This window comes from Stegostoma tigrinum, chromosome 2, assembly GCF_030684315.1.
Source record: "Stegostoma tigrinum isolate sSteTig4 chromosome 2, sSteTig4.hap1, whole genome shotgun sequence".
NCBI classification, from domain to species: Eukaryota; Metazoa; Chordata; class Chondrichthyes; order Orectolobiformes; family Stegostomatidae; genus Stegostoma; species Stegostoma tigrinum.
This window is the reverse complement of record NC_081355.1, coordinates 124,851,713-124,865,922: the sequence shown is the minus strand read 5'-3', so window position 1 is coordinate 124,865,922 and position 14,210 is coordinate 124,851,713. Positions and strand designations below refer to the sequence as shown.

At 41.8% G+C, this 14,210-nt stretch overlaps 1 protein-coding gene across 15 annotated transcripts in view; it reads left to right on the top strand.

The window, feature by feature from the left end:
• Window positions 1-14,210, top strand: part of mpp7a (MAGUK p55 scaffold protein 7a) — a 400,728-nt gene that overhangs the window by 88,680 nt on the left and 297,838 nt on the right. For 2 of the 15 annotated variants that reach the window (XM_059639063.1, XM_059639072.1), the window contains exon 3: window positions 8,376-8,453. The exons of the other annotated variants lie outside the window; for them this stretch is intronic. The gene's annotated coding sequence lies outside the window, so the exon portion shown is untranslated. The remainder of the gene's footprint in view (window positions 1-8,375; window positions 8,454-14,210) is intronic. 15 annotated transcript variants of the gene reach the window in all.

Sequence of the window (14,210 nt, the reverse complement as noted above, 5' to 3'; positions counted from 1 at the left end):
ACCACTCTGTTTTCTTAAAAATGCAAGTTGCTCCTCACGTGCTTTTTAAATCTTTCTTCTCGCACTTTAAAAATATGTTCCTTAGATTTGACCCCCTCCCCAACCAAGGTAAAGACCCTTGCCATTCACCTTATCTATGTCCCTCGTGATTTTTGAAATCTCTAAGATTACCCCTAAACTTCGGACGTGGCAGCGAAAAATGACCGGGCCTATTTTTGTAACTCAAGCCGTCCATTCCTGGTAACATCTTGTAAACCTTTTCTGAACCTACTCCAATTTAATAATGTCCTTATCATGTAGGGTGACCAGAATTGCACGCAACACTCCAGAAGTGGCCTCAGTAACATCTTGTACAACCTCAACATTGTGTCTTAACAAGTCCACTCAGAGGTCTAAACAATGAAGGCAAGTGTTCTAGATGCCGCCTTAATCAGCCTGTCTCAAAGAATTATGTACCCGAGCCCCTGGGTTTCTCTGCTCCTCAGCAATACCCAGGCCGTACCATTAATTATACAAGTCCTGCCTTTGTTTGTCTTACCAAAACGCAGTACTTCACATTTATCCAAATTAAACTCCAACTGCCACTCCTCGGCCCATTGACCCAATTGATCAAGATCACTTTGTAATCTTGTATAACCTTCTTCACTGTCTAGTATACGACCAATTTGGGTGTCATCCGCAAGCTTACTAATCCATGCCTCCTAAATCGTCCAAACTATATCAATAAATGACAGTGAGGGGAAGAAAAAGAGAACTTCAGCAGAGTAACTGTCCAGAGAGGCACTCGCCCTAACTCCCCACCTACACTCACCTTTACTGGCTCCACCCCCACCCCTTCGACCTGTCTGTCTCCTCTCCACCTATCTTCTCCTCCATCCATCTTCTATCCGCCTCCCCCTCTCTCTATAGTTATTTCAGAATCCCCTTCCCCTCCCCCATTTCTGAAGAAGGCCCAAAACGTCAGCTTTCCTGCTCCTCTGATGCTGCTTGGTCTGCTGTGTTCATCCAGCTCTACACCTTGTTATCATAGTAACTGTCCAGATCAGTTATTGTACAAGACAGTTTGCCTAAAAGGGTTAACCATGAAGGCTTTGAATAGCTCTGCCAGTGAGGATGGAAGTGACTGTCTCTGGGGCGGACTTGTCATTTTTAGTTGTGTTTAGTTCAGTCTTTTAGTCTTGCCCCTTTGATAATAGCAGGCTAACCCAAATTTTTTGTTATCTCTTCGAGGATGCTAATGGCTCTTAACTGTAATACAGTTAAACAGTCTGAAGCAATTGTAACCTGTTATCTTAGTTAATTATTTAATAACCTATTTATTGTTACCCCGATGCTTTCAACTTCTGTCTCAGACTTCTGAGTGCTTAATCCTTGGCTACTTCGTACCAGTAGGCCTGGAGATGAGTATTGCAAGAAGGATAAGTTTGGAGGAAGCCTACCTATGCAAAGGACGTCAAAACAGAAGTGCATGTCAACTGTGGGCATCTCTTAGAGCTACAGATTAACAAAAAACCATATACAGCCAAGGATGCAGATGATGTAACCTTAATGAAAGAAAATTTCAGGATGTGTCATAATGGTGATGTCACTTGACTAGTAAGACAGAGGCCCAACCTAATGCTTTGGAGACATCAGTTTGGATCACATCATGGCAAACGTGATAATATTGGAATTCAATTAATAAATTTGGAACAATTTTCTAGTTTAATGGTGACCATTAAATCATTTTCAATTCTTGTGGGGCAAAATACTCATCTGGTTCAATAAAGTCCTTTCAGAGAAGAAATCTGCCAACTTCATGTGGTCTGGCTGACAGGTAATTCCAGATCCAAAGCAATGTGATTGACTCTGAAAGTTCACTGAAATGGCATTGCAAGTCACTCCAAATCAAAACACTAAAAAGTTCAAGTAAAGGCGTGAAATTGATGTGTCACCCAACTTCAGAACATGCGCTAGAGTTCACAACTGCAAACCCAGCCCTGTTAAAACGCCACCAACTCCTTGCAAACATCCAGGGCTTGTGCCAGTGTTGAAAGAGCTGTCCCATGGACTCATTAAGCAACAGTCTGACTTTGTTTATAAGGCATAATTCCATGAAAATTATTGTCCCAGGCACTATCATTACCTTCTCTGATTATGTCTTGTCCCACTGGCAGGCTGAGCCACCAAAGGTGGTAGCACTGATAGGCAGCTGGAACGGAGTCAGACTGGGAGTCCTCAACAGTGACTCTGAACCTCACAAGTTCACTTGCCTTTAGGTACGATATTCTTCTGCTGCTTATCACTTGCCCCACACTTGGACTGATAAATACATATTCCTGCATGCTCACCATTAATCAATAAGATTGGAGAGTGGTAAGGGCATAGAAGTTCTCTGGGTGATGAACTTCAATGCTCATTTTTCACAGTTGCTCCACAGCCAGCTTAGATAGTAGTAGTGCTGAGTCTGAGAGCACACAGTTGCTAGACTGAGTGGTGAGGGAATCAAACCGATCTTGTCCTCACTAAATCAACTGTTACAGGTACGCCTGTCTGTAACAGACCCAACTATGTTCCATCTTCACACTGAGGTTACCTTCCATTGTGTTGTGCAGCGTTACCACTGTGCTAAATGGGATAGATTTAGAACAGATCTAACAACTTTAAACTGAGCATCCATGAGGTGCTGTGTGCCACGAGCGTCAGAGTTTTATTCAATGATAATTTGTAGCCCCATGGCCCAGCATATCCCCCACTTTTCCATTACCATAAATTCAGTGGATTAGCCATGGCTTGAATGAAGGGTGTAGGGACAGCATTGGGCAGAACTAAAAATTAGCTGTCTACCTGTTGAAGCTATAACACAGGACTGTTTGGACACTAAAGAGCAGATGCAGTGTACAATAGACAGGTAAGCAACCCCACAACGAGGATACCAAATCAAAACTTTCAGTTCTGCCACATACAGACAATGGTCATGGATACTTTAAGAATGAAGGAGAGAAGGCTCCGCGGATGTCCCTGTCCTCAATAACTGTGCAGCCTGGGACGCCAGACAAGGCCGAAGCGTTTGCAACTATCTTCAGCCAGAAAAGCAGAATGGTTGATCCACCTTGACGTCTTCTTGGGATCCCTAGCCATCACAGATGCCAATCTTCAGCCACTTCGATTTACATGACCTGATATCAAGAAAAGGCTGTAGGTCCTGCAACTTTTAGTAAATAGTATTGAACACTTGTGCTTCTGAATTAGCCATTATCTGACCATTTAATTCCAACACAGCTACAGTACTGGCATTGACTGAAAATGTGAACAATTGACCAAGTCTCTCCCATCCAAAAATGCATGGTAATTTGAAATAGAGGGATTGAGTTCCGGATCCTGGAGGGATCAAGTTCCGGAACCAAGAGGTTATGCTGCAGCTGTACAAAACTCTGGTGCGGCCGCACTTGGAGTATTGTGTACAGTTCTGGTCACCGCATTATAAGAAGGGTATGGAAGCTTTGGAAAGGGTGCAGAAGAGATTTACTAGGATGTTGCCTGGTATGGAGGGAAAGCCTTACGAGGAAAGGCTGAGGGACTTGAGGCTGTTTTCTTTAGAGAGAAGAAGGTTGAGAGGTGACTTAATTGAAACATATAAAATAATCAGAGGGTTAGGTAGGGTGAATAGGGAGAGCCTTTTTCCTAGGATGGTGACGGCGAGCACGAGGGGGCATAGCTTTAAATTGAGGGGTGAAAGATACAGGACAGATATCAGAGGCAGTTTCTTTACTCAGAGTCGTAAGGGAATGGAACGCTTTGCCTGCAACGGTAGTAGATTCGCCAACTTTAAGTACATTTAAGTCGTCATTGGACAAGCATATGGACATACGTGGAATAGTGTAGGTTAGATGGGCTTCAGATTGGTATGACAGGTCGGCACAGCATCGAGGGCCGAAGGACCTGTACTGTGCTGTAATGTTCTATGGCTAGTTTACTGTTCTGTAAATTTGCTCTCTATGATCAACTAAGCGATGGAAGGTGTCATTGACAGTGCAGTCAAATTACACTTGCTCGGCAAGAGCTTGCACACTTACATTACATTTGGGTTCCACCAGGGTTGCTGTTCTTGACCAATTTACAGCACTAGTTCAACATTGACAAACGAGCTGCACTTAAGAGGTGAACTGAATATGACTGAACTTGACATCAAGGCAGCATTTGAGTGAGATAACAAAGTGTAGAGCTGGATGAACACAGATTTTCTGATCAAGGGTCTCGGCCTGAAGTGGCAGCTTTTGTACTCCTCTGATGCTGCTTGGCCTGCTGTGTTCATCCAGCTCTACACTTTGTTATCTTGGACTCTCCAGCATCTGCAGTTCCTATTATCTCTGATACAGCATTTGAGTGAGCATGTCTTCAAGAAATCACAGCAAAACTGAAGTCAATGGGAATTGTGTGGGTAGGGAGGAGTGTGACAATGCTGTATTGGCCTGAGACCTAGTACAAAGGAAGATGGTTGTGGTTGTTAGGGGTCGGTCATATTAACTTCAGCATATATCTGAAGATGAGTTCAACTGGACTCTTAACATTAACTGTACTTTCTTCTCAAATGATGCGGTCAGACCGGATGAATTTCTTCCGCAATTTCTGTTTTTTGTTTCATCACAGCAGGAGTTCCTCTGGGTTGTGCCTTCGGCCTAGTCATCATGAGCTGCTTGATTAGTGATGTACTTTTCATCATGAGACCAAAAGTGGGATGCCTGCTCATGTTTGTGCCATGTTCCACGCTATGTCCATGACTTCAAATACTGGAGTAGCTTGTGTTTGTGTTCATAAGTCCAGATATTATCTGGGTTTTATGCTGAGGTGAAGCAAGTGATGTGAAGTGTCAGACAATGACCAGCTTTAATGATTGAAAATCTAACCTCCCTTCATAGTCAATATCATCTCCGAATCATCCAATATTGACATCCTGAGGTGGGTTACCATTGTCAAGGAGCTGCACCGGACGAGCCACATAGTAACAGTGGCTACAACTGTGGGTCAAAGGCTCAAAATTCTGTATTGAGTAACTTAAATCCTGCCTTCCAGTGCCTGTCAACCATCCATAAGGTACAATTCAGGATTCTGGTGAAATATGCAGCATTTGATTTGATGTGCAGCTCCAACAAGACTTGAAGTTTGTTGTCATCCAGGACAAAGCAACCCGATTGAAATATGCATGGTCGTGGCGGCAATTGACATGATTGATGTGGTAATAATGTTTCTTAGGGATTAATCAAGAGCTAGGGGTTGCCATTGAAACAGCTGAGGTGAAGTGTTATTGATAGTCTTTGGAACTCTGTTCTTGAAAAACCTGCAGGAGCAGAGTCCATGAATACTTTGAAGGCGGAGGTACATTGGTTCTTGCTAAATAAAGGATTGAAGGATTATCTTTGGTGGGGCCAGAATGTGGATTTGAGTTTCCAATCAGATCAACCATCACGTTGCTTGATGGCAAAGCAGTCTCAAGGATCTGAATGGCATACTCTCACTCCTTATTTACATTTTGTAACTGTCCTTTTTAAGGCGCATAAGAAGTTGGTGATGATATAATGGTGATGTCACTAGTCGAGTAACCTAGAACTGTTCAGAGGAATGGTCACCGGACCTGAAGCACTAACTCCCTTTTCCTTTATAGATGCTGCGAGACCAGAGCTTCTCCAGCAACTTTGTTTTTGTTCCTGATTTACAGCATCCACAGTTTTTTCGGATTTTATTTAATATTCTCGTGACTTGGGTCTGTCGCCTACCATGGCAGATGGTGAAATTTGAATTAAAATCTGGAATGAAAAGAAAGCCTGATGGCAACCATGTAAACTTGTTAAATGTTGTAATAACCATCTTTCAATAATGTCCTTCTAGAAGTGAATCTGCCATCTTTGCATGATATGCCCTGCATGTAATTTCAGACAGGAATGTGGCTGACTTCTAACTGTACACTTGGTGCTTAGGGATGGACTATAAATGCTGGTCTGGCCAGAATTGCCCCTATGCCATGAATGAATGAAAGAAAAACTCAGTGTTGTAAAATATAAAACTCATACATGCTTTTAAAGTTTGTGATGATGAACAATTGTCAGATTTCAAGATCAATAATTTTTAAAGTTACGTGACAATTGTGTACTACTTTATGATTGGAAAAGGAAAGCTGGTGGAGTGGAAGGGTTGCACCTGAAACGCAATGTCAACTTTTTTTTTGGCATCTGCTAAGTTGTCATATTTTAATCTCTTTTGGTTACAGCCAGCAGGTTTTCAACATGTCATTTCCACTATCTTTTTCTTTCTTCTCCGTTCTTTATTTTTTTCCTTTGGTCTTTCTTGCATACAATTCATAAATTCCTATATATTTCTTCTCTAGTTATCCACATCTTAACTTCGTAAGTATCAAACTACCTTGCAGGTGTAGTTTAGTCATGTGCATTTTCAGCTTCTTGCTTTTAATCTAACATGGCCTGAATTGGTTCAAATGCTGTTCGATAGTCTTTCTGGAGCAGCCACAAATACTTGTTTGATGTTACTATATCTCGTATTTTTTTTAATACGCATCCCATCCCTTGCCTGTCGACCGATAACATTATTATGTTTTGTTTAGTGGGTGGGTTCCTTTTTTATTCAATTTTTAAAAAAAATTTCTCTTGGGTCATTGGTATTGCTGGCTGGACTAGCATTTATTGCCCATCCCAAGTTGCAGTGCTGAGCTGCAGCCCATGTGCTGTAATGCACATGGGAGGGGATTCAAGGATGTTAACAGTGACAATGAAGGAATAGTGATATATTTTCCAGTCAGGATGACAAGTAACTTGGAGCGGAACTTTAAAATGATAGTGTTCACATATATCTGCTGCGCTTGGGCTTGTTAGTGAAAATGTTTGTGGGTTTGGAAGATGCTTTCTCTTTAACTTTTGGAGAATTTCTGTAGTGTATCATCTTGTAGATGTTGGATACTGCTGCTGTTGAACTTCCTCGGTGGAGGGAGTGAATATTGTGGATGTGGTGCTGTTTAAAAGGTCTCCATTGTGCCAGGTGTTGTCAAGCTTCTTGCGTTGTTGGAGCTGCACCCATCGAAACAAGCAGGGAATATTCCATTACACTCCCGACTTGTGCCTTGCACAAGTGGTAGAGAAACTGTCGTGAGTTAGGAGGTGAGTTGAGCATTGCAAGATTCTACCCCTTGACCTGCTCTTGTAGCCACTGTACTTGTATGGCCTCTTCAGTTTCTAGTCAGATGTAACCCCCAGGATGTTAAATCCAGTTTGAATTAAAATTCACATGCTGTAAAGTGGCTATATTTGTGGAAATTGGTAGCACGATTTGTCATTGAAATGAAGAGTGATAAATTAGGAGAAAGTTGAATAAACATGAGGGGAAGAAAAGAACAGATGATGATTCTGCTTGATCTGGATGAAGAAGGCTTGGAAAATTTCTTGTGGACCATAAACCTAAGCGTGGATCGGTTTGCCTGTTTAACTTCTGTATGTTCTATGTAATTGTATTTGCTGTGTGGTAATTTAAAATGTTGTCATTCTCCAACTAAGGTTTGAGATTGGAGTTCCAAAATGATTTATTTACTTGAGTATGATTTTATTTTGCAGTTTTTTGATTCCTGCTTTTACCAAACATTAATATTCTCATTATCATTTTGTCATTGCAAAACTTTGTGATCCAATTCAGACCTGTCTAGAAAGTTGGCTGTTTGCAATCCAATTTTACATTTCCTCCAGCCTCACTTTCTGCCTGACACTCTTCTATTTGTTCTTTCAATCTTAAGCGAAAACTAATGTTCGCTGTCATAGTTCTGTAGTCTGACCCAATGGTATTAAATGAATTGTAAGCTTCAACATTCCTCATGTTGTTTTTCCACTACTTCCATAGTAAGATGTAATCCAGCTGGACTTCGATAACAGTTGGGGATTTCTTTATCCAAAGTTTTCTTCTCTTTTTGTAAAGTTATTATTTGTAGACCAGAGGTTAAATTCCATGATGTAATCAAGAAATAATTTTCCATTTTCATCCCCATGAATTAAGTAGCAAGCTATCATTTACTCAGCCTTTTATTTCTATCACCTCCAATATGCAAGAATTTGAGTTAGATTAATTTTGTTGCCCTTAACAATTCCTCATAAAATTGGAGTTGATTAGTTGTAGCAGGTTGTCAGAGTAACTAGTTGGTTGTTGCAGAATTGAAATATGTTATTTTACTGTTAATTACAAATACAGGTCAAAGATATTTTACTGTGCGTGTGCTGAGGGGGATCCTCCTGTTACCATGGCTCTCTTGTTACTAAAACTCAAACTAAAATTAATCTGTCATGAAAATTTTAATATTTGACTTGTATATAATTTTGTGATAAAGCCCATCTTCCTGTTGACAGGTACTTGGTTACATTTCTATATCATTCCTACTGATTCCCCTTCTTTCAAATTGGATGGTTAAAGTGCAAGTGTTGAATGTGAGTACTTGTGTTGCCCTCTTACATTTAGTGAACTTAATATCAGAGATTAGTCATAGCACGTCCTCCAAAATTTCAATAAGGATTTCAGATTAAGACAGAGATTCAGTATTGAATAAGGAAGTCTTCAAGAAAACAGTTTGACAGTTACTTATTAATGTGCTGGGTTACATATTGGGAAAGCAACGTAACCTAAGAAAAATCAATTGCAGTTTTCTCATTGAGATAAAAAGGATTTGAATCTGATTCAGACTCCTGTAGTGAATTGGCTGTTCACAATCCAAACTTTGTTTAATCTCCACCAGCCTCTCTTTCATAGAACATAGAACATAGAACAACACAGCGCAGAACAGGCCCTTTGGCCCTCGATGTTGCGCCGACCTGTGAACTAATCTAAGCCCCTCCCCCTACACTATCCCATCATCGTCCATATGCATATATCATACATCATTTCTGCCTGACATTCTTCTATTTGTTCTTTCAATCTTAAGAAAAAAAACTTACGTTCACTGTAATATGCAATTAACAATATGAAAGCTTGTCTTTGACAATATAAATCTCTGCAGTGACATAGTGGAAGATAGTTTATTAAGTGTTTATCTTCAATTAAATGGAGAGAAAATCGAAGAGAATTGAGAATGAATTATTAGAAGACATTGTCAGAACAACAGAAAAGTATCTGATTTGAGAGCACAGGACAAAGTAGCCCACTTGATTGGCACCTCATTGGCAAAAATTTACTCCCTTGTCCACTGACATTTTAGTAGTACCAGTGTGTACCATCTGTAGGATGCACTGCATCAATTCACCAAGCTTCCTCAAATGGCACCTTTGAAACCAATAGCCACAATCACTTAGAAGATCAAGGACAGCAATAGATAAGAACAGCACCTGTAAAATCCCCGCCAAGCCACTGGCTGCAACAGTGAAGCTTTAACAAAGGCTAATTGCCTGCCAGATAACAAGGTGTAGAGCTGGATGAACGCAGTAGGCCAAGCAGCATCAGAGGACCAGGAAAGCTGATGTTTCAGGCCTAGACCCCCCCTTCTCCAGAAAAATTCTGAAGAAGGGACTAGGCCTGAAACTTCAGCTTTCCTGCCGCTTGGCCTGCTGTGTTCATCCAGCTCTACATCTTGTTATCTCAGATTATCCAGCATCTGCAGTTCCTACTATCTCTGAACTAATTGCATGTCAAGCAACTCGAGCAGCATGTACTTGCATATTTCGCATAGCTGAGAGATCCAACGTTCACAGGGTCAGATTAAAGCTCCGCAGTCCTTCCACATGCAATGTGGATGTTGGTGACCAATTTGAAAATAACACTATGTAGAGACTCACTAAATATTCCCATCTTTCATGATAGAGGATCCCAATATTTTTCAGTGTAAAAGATAAGACTGGAACATTTGCATCTGTCTTGAATCAGAATGCAAGTGAGTAATCCATCTTGGCCACCTCTGTGTGGTCCCGAACATCACAGATGTAAGCCGGTCTTCAGCCAACTTGATTTGCTCAACATGATATTAACGAATAGGTGGAGGAACTAGATGCTGAGAAGACCAAGAGCCCTGATTGGATTCTGGCAAAAGTACTTGAGACTTGTGCTGCGGAACTACCTGTGCTCCTAGCCAAGCTGTTCCAGTGTACTGGCATTGGCTGAAAGACCAGAACTAGTTTGATGAGAATGAACACACCCAAGATCTCTCTAATAAGAGGAGGAAAGGTCTCCATGCCTGGCCAAACAACTTTGCTAGAGAGGCCAAAGGGAAAACTCATCAAACAGCAAAGGTGGAGTTACAAAGAAGAACTGTGTAAACGGTTCAACCAGGGACCTGATTTGAGAAATGAGACTGGCCAGCTGAATGAAGCTTCAGTAAGGGGAGCATTTTGGGAGTGGCAACCATAATACCGTGAGTTTTAAGATGATAGGTAACGGTAACAACCAAGTCCTAGGGTGACAATGTTAAAATGGGGGAAGGCAAACCACAACATTATTAAGCAGGAGCTAGAGAATTTTGATGGGAGGTAGCTGTCTGAGGATAAATCCACTTTGGACGTGTGGGAATATTTCAAATATCAGATGATAAGAGTTTAGGAGAGACACATTCCTGCAAGGATAGAGTATAGATAAGGCAACTTAGGTGAACCTTGGATGACCAGGGATGTTATGACCGTGGTCGAAAAGAAAAAGGAAGCATATGTCAGGTCCAGGAGGATGGGAATTGATGAAGCACTTCAAGTATATAAAGAAAGTAGGAAAGAACTAAACAGGATTAAGGAGAAGCCCAAGACATGTTACACATATGTTAAAAGCAAGAGGGTAGCCAGGGCAAAGGTTGGCCCACCCAAGGACGAAGGAGAGAATCTGTGTGTGGAGCCAGAAGAGGTAGGTGAGGCCCTAAATAAATACTTTGTGAAGGAATTAGTGGAGGATGATCTCAGAAGGAAATGTTGAATTTCTAAGCCAAGGAAGAGATGTTGTGCATCTTAAAACATATTAAGCTAGATAGTCCTTGGGTCCTGATGGGATCTGTCCCAGAACATTGAGGGAGGCAAGAGAATACAGTGTTGGAACATTGATCAAAATTTTTGCATCCTATTTGGCCACTGGTGAGGTCCCAGAGGCCTGGGCAATAGCTAGTGTTGCCACACTATTTAACAAGGGTAGCAGGGATAATCCAGGAGATTTCAACCCTGTGAACCTCAGGTTGGTTGCAGGGAAATTATTGGAAAAGATTCTCTGGGGAAGACCCATACATAATCAGAAACAGTTGGATGTCATGCCTCACTAACTCGATCAAGTTTTTTTGAGGATGTGACAAAGATGATCGAGGGGGAAAAAGCGGTTGATGTTGTCTACATGGACTTCAGTGAAACCTTTGACAAGGTCCTTCTTGGCATGCTGGTACAAAAGATGAAGTCACATGATATCAGAGATAAACTGGCAAGATGGATACAGAACTGGCTTAGTCATTGGAGACAAAAGGTAGCAGTGGAAGGATGCTTTTTGGAATGGAGTGCTGTTCTACAGGGATGAGTGCCGGGACATCTGCTCTTCATAGTATGTATAGTTTTTTATTTATTTGTTCACGGGATGAGGGCGTTGCTGACCAGGCAGCATTTATTGCCCAGAGGGAAGTTCAGTCATCCACACTACTGTGGGTCTGGAGTCACATGTAGGCAGAACAGGTAAGGATGGCAGTTTTCTTCCCTAAAGGCTGTTGCTGAACCAGATGGGTTTCTCCCAACAATTGACAATGGATTCATCGTCATCAGTAGACTCTTAATTCCAGATTTTTATTGAATTCAAATTCCACCATCTGCTATGGCAGGATTTGGACCAGGTCCCCAGAACATTATCTAGGTCTCTAGATTAACAGTCCAGTGGTAATACCACGAGGCCATCACCTCCAATTGATTTGGAGGAAAACATGGCTGGCCTAATTGGCAAGTTTGTGGATGATACAAAGTTTGAGGATTTGCAAATAGTGAGGAGGATTGTCGGAGGATACAGCAAGATATAGATCAATTGGAGGCATGGACAGCAAAGTGGCAGATGGAGTTTAATCCAGACAGATGTGAAGTAGTGCATTTTGGAAGGTCAAGTGCAGCTGGAAAATATACAGTGAATGGCAGAACCCTTAGAAGTATTGATATGTAGAGGGATCTGCGTGTGTAGGTACTTAGTGGCAGCGCAGGTAGATAAGGTAGTAAAAAGAGCTATGGTACGTTTGCCTTTACTGTAAAAGGCATTGAGTATAAGGATAGGCAAGTTATGCTGTGGCTTCATCAAACTTTAGCTAGGCTACATTTGGAATATTGTGTACAGTTCTGGTCACCGCACTACCAGAAGGATGAGGATGTTTTGAAGTCAGTACAGAAAAGGTTTACCAGGATGTTGCCTGGAATGGGGGATTTTAGTTATGAAGGAAGGTTGGCTAGACTGGATTCATTTTCACTGGAAAGCATGAGGTTGAGGACCGACCTGATGGAAGTTTATGAGATTGTAAATGGATAGAGTGGCAAGTATTAGGTTTTTTGCCAGTGTTGTGGGTGGTGGGGTGGGGGCGGGGGGGGTAGGTGTCGGAGGGTAGGGTATGGTGTTAGTAACAAGGGGACACAGGTTCAAGGTGCTGGAGTAAAAACAGTTGGAAGTTTAAAAGAGATGGTTGAGGCAGGCTTTTCACATAAATGGTGGTGAGTGCTTGGAACATGGTGCCAGACGAGGTGGTGGAAGCAGACACAACAGCAGCGTTCAAGAAGCCCCTGCACCAATAGATGAATAAGAAGGGAATAGAGAGATATGGATCCTGTACTTGAAGACAGTTTTAGTATGGAAGGGCAAAACGTGTCAGCGCAGGCTTGGAGCGTCAAAAGGCCTGTTCCTGTACTGTATTGTTCTTTTGTTCTATCTAGGGAATTCAAGAACCAGTGATGCGTGAACATGAGCATAAGCATGACACTAGGGGCTGCTTTAGTGCCCCCAAACAGCAATGAGATGTTATACTTCACCATGCTACTGATTTCCAAAATAAAGCAACCTCTGACAGCTCAATGAGGCAGCTCAGAACCACTTTCTCCAGGAGCAATTGGCGATGGCCAACAACATCCATATCTGACGAGCAAATAAAAGCTGGTGGAATGTCTTATCTGATTTTTCAGTATTAATGATCTGAATAATAGCTCCAAGGTTTAGTTAAATGTGAGTGACAATATACAATGTTGACCAAAGGATTTGTGAACTGGTGTGCATGGGCTATACCTCACCTTGTGTTGATGGTGGCGAAGGGGGCCTGGTTCCTTGATCTGTGTTCATCTATCCATGAACAATGGCATGGACTTACAGCATTCTCGATGGAATTGCCAAGTGCCAGAGCTGTCTCACTCTGGCCAGCAGTTCAAGGAAATTAGGTTTTCTTCTTTTATTTATTCTGGGATGAGGGTGTCGCTGCATAGGCAGCATTTATTGCCCATCCCTAATTGTTCAGAGGGCAGTTAAGAGTCAACCACGTTGCTGTGGGTCTGGAGTCTCATGTAGATCAGACCAGGTAAGAATGGCAGTTTCCCTCCTTAAAGGACATTAGTGAACCAGATGAGTTTTTCTGACAAACAGCAATGGATTCATGGTCATCATTAGACTGTTGATTCCAGATATTTATTAAATTGAAATTCCATCAGCTGACATGGTAGGATTCGACCCCACGTCCCCAGATCATTATCTGGGTCTCTAGAATAACAGCCCAGTGATAATGCCATTAGACCATTGCTTCCCCTTACCTCAAGTTCTTCAATCAGGAAGAAGGCAGTCTGCTGTCAAGTGTCCAAAAGACAAACGACATTGTAGACCTTCCTCCTAAAAGTCAGCACGTTATATCTCATTGCTTTTGAAACTGCATGCGAGACAAACACAAACTCTGAAATTCCATCCCATGGGTTTCTAATCTGGCCTTTTGCCTGTTCTTATTGTAGCTTAAAAATGAAAGGCTTTTGCATTCATTGCTAAGCACTACTCTGAACTGAAATACAAAACTAGTTGCAGAAATCTCACGTCGAACTACAAAATATTCAATTAACTCCGCGCAGGAAATGTTAACTTGCAGTATGAACACAAAAATGGCTACCATATTTAGGGAAGGTTTGGCATTGAATTGGACTGGAATGAGTTAGTGCAATTGGTTGCATCCACATAATTCCTTTGACATGAGTGGGAAGCACGCGTGGAAGCTTCGGAGAAGAGATGTTGTCCTTCGGCAGGAT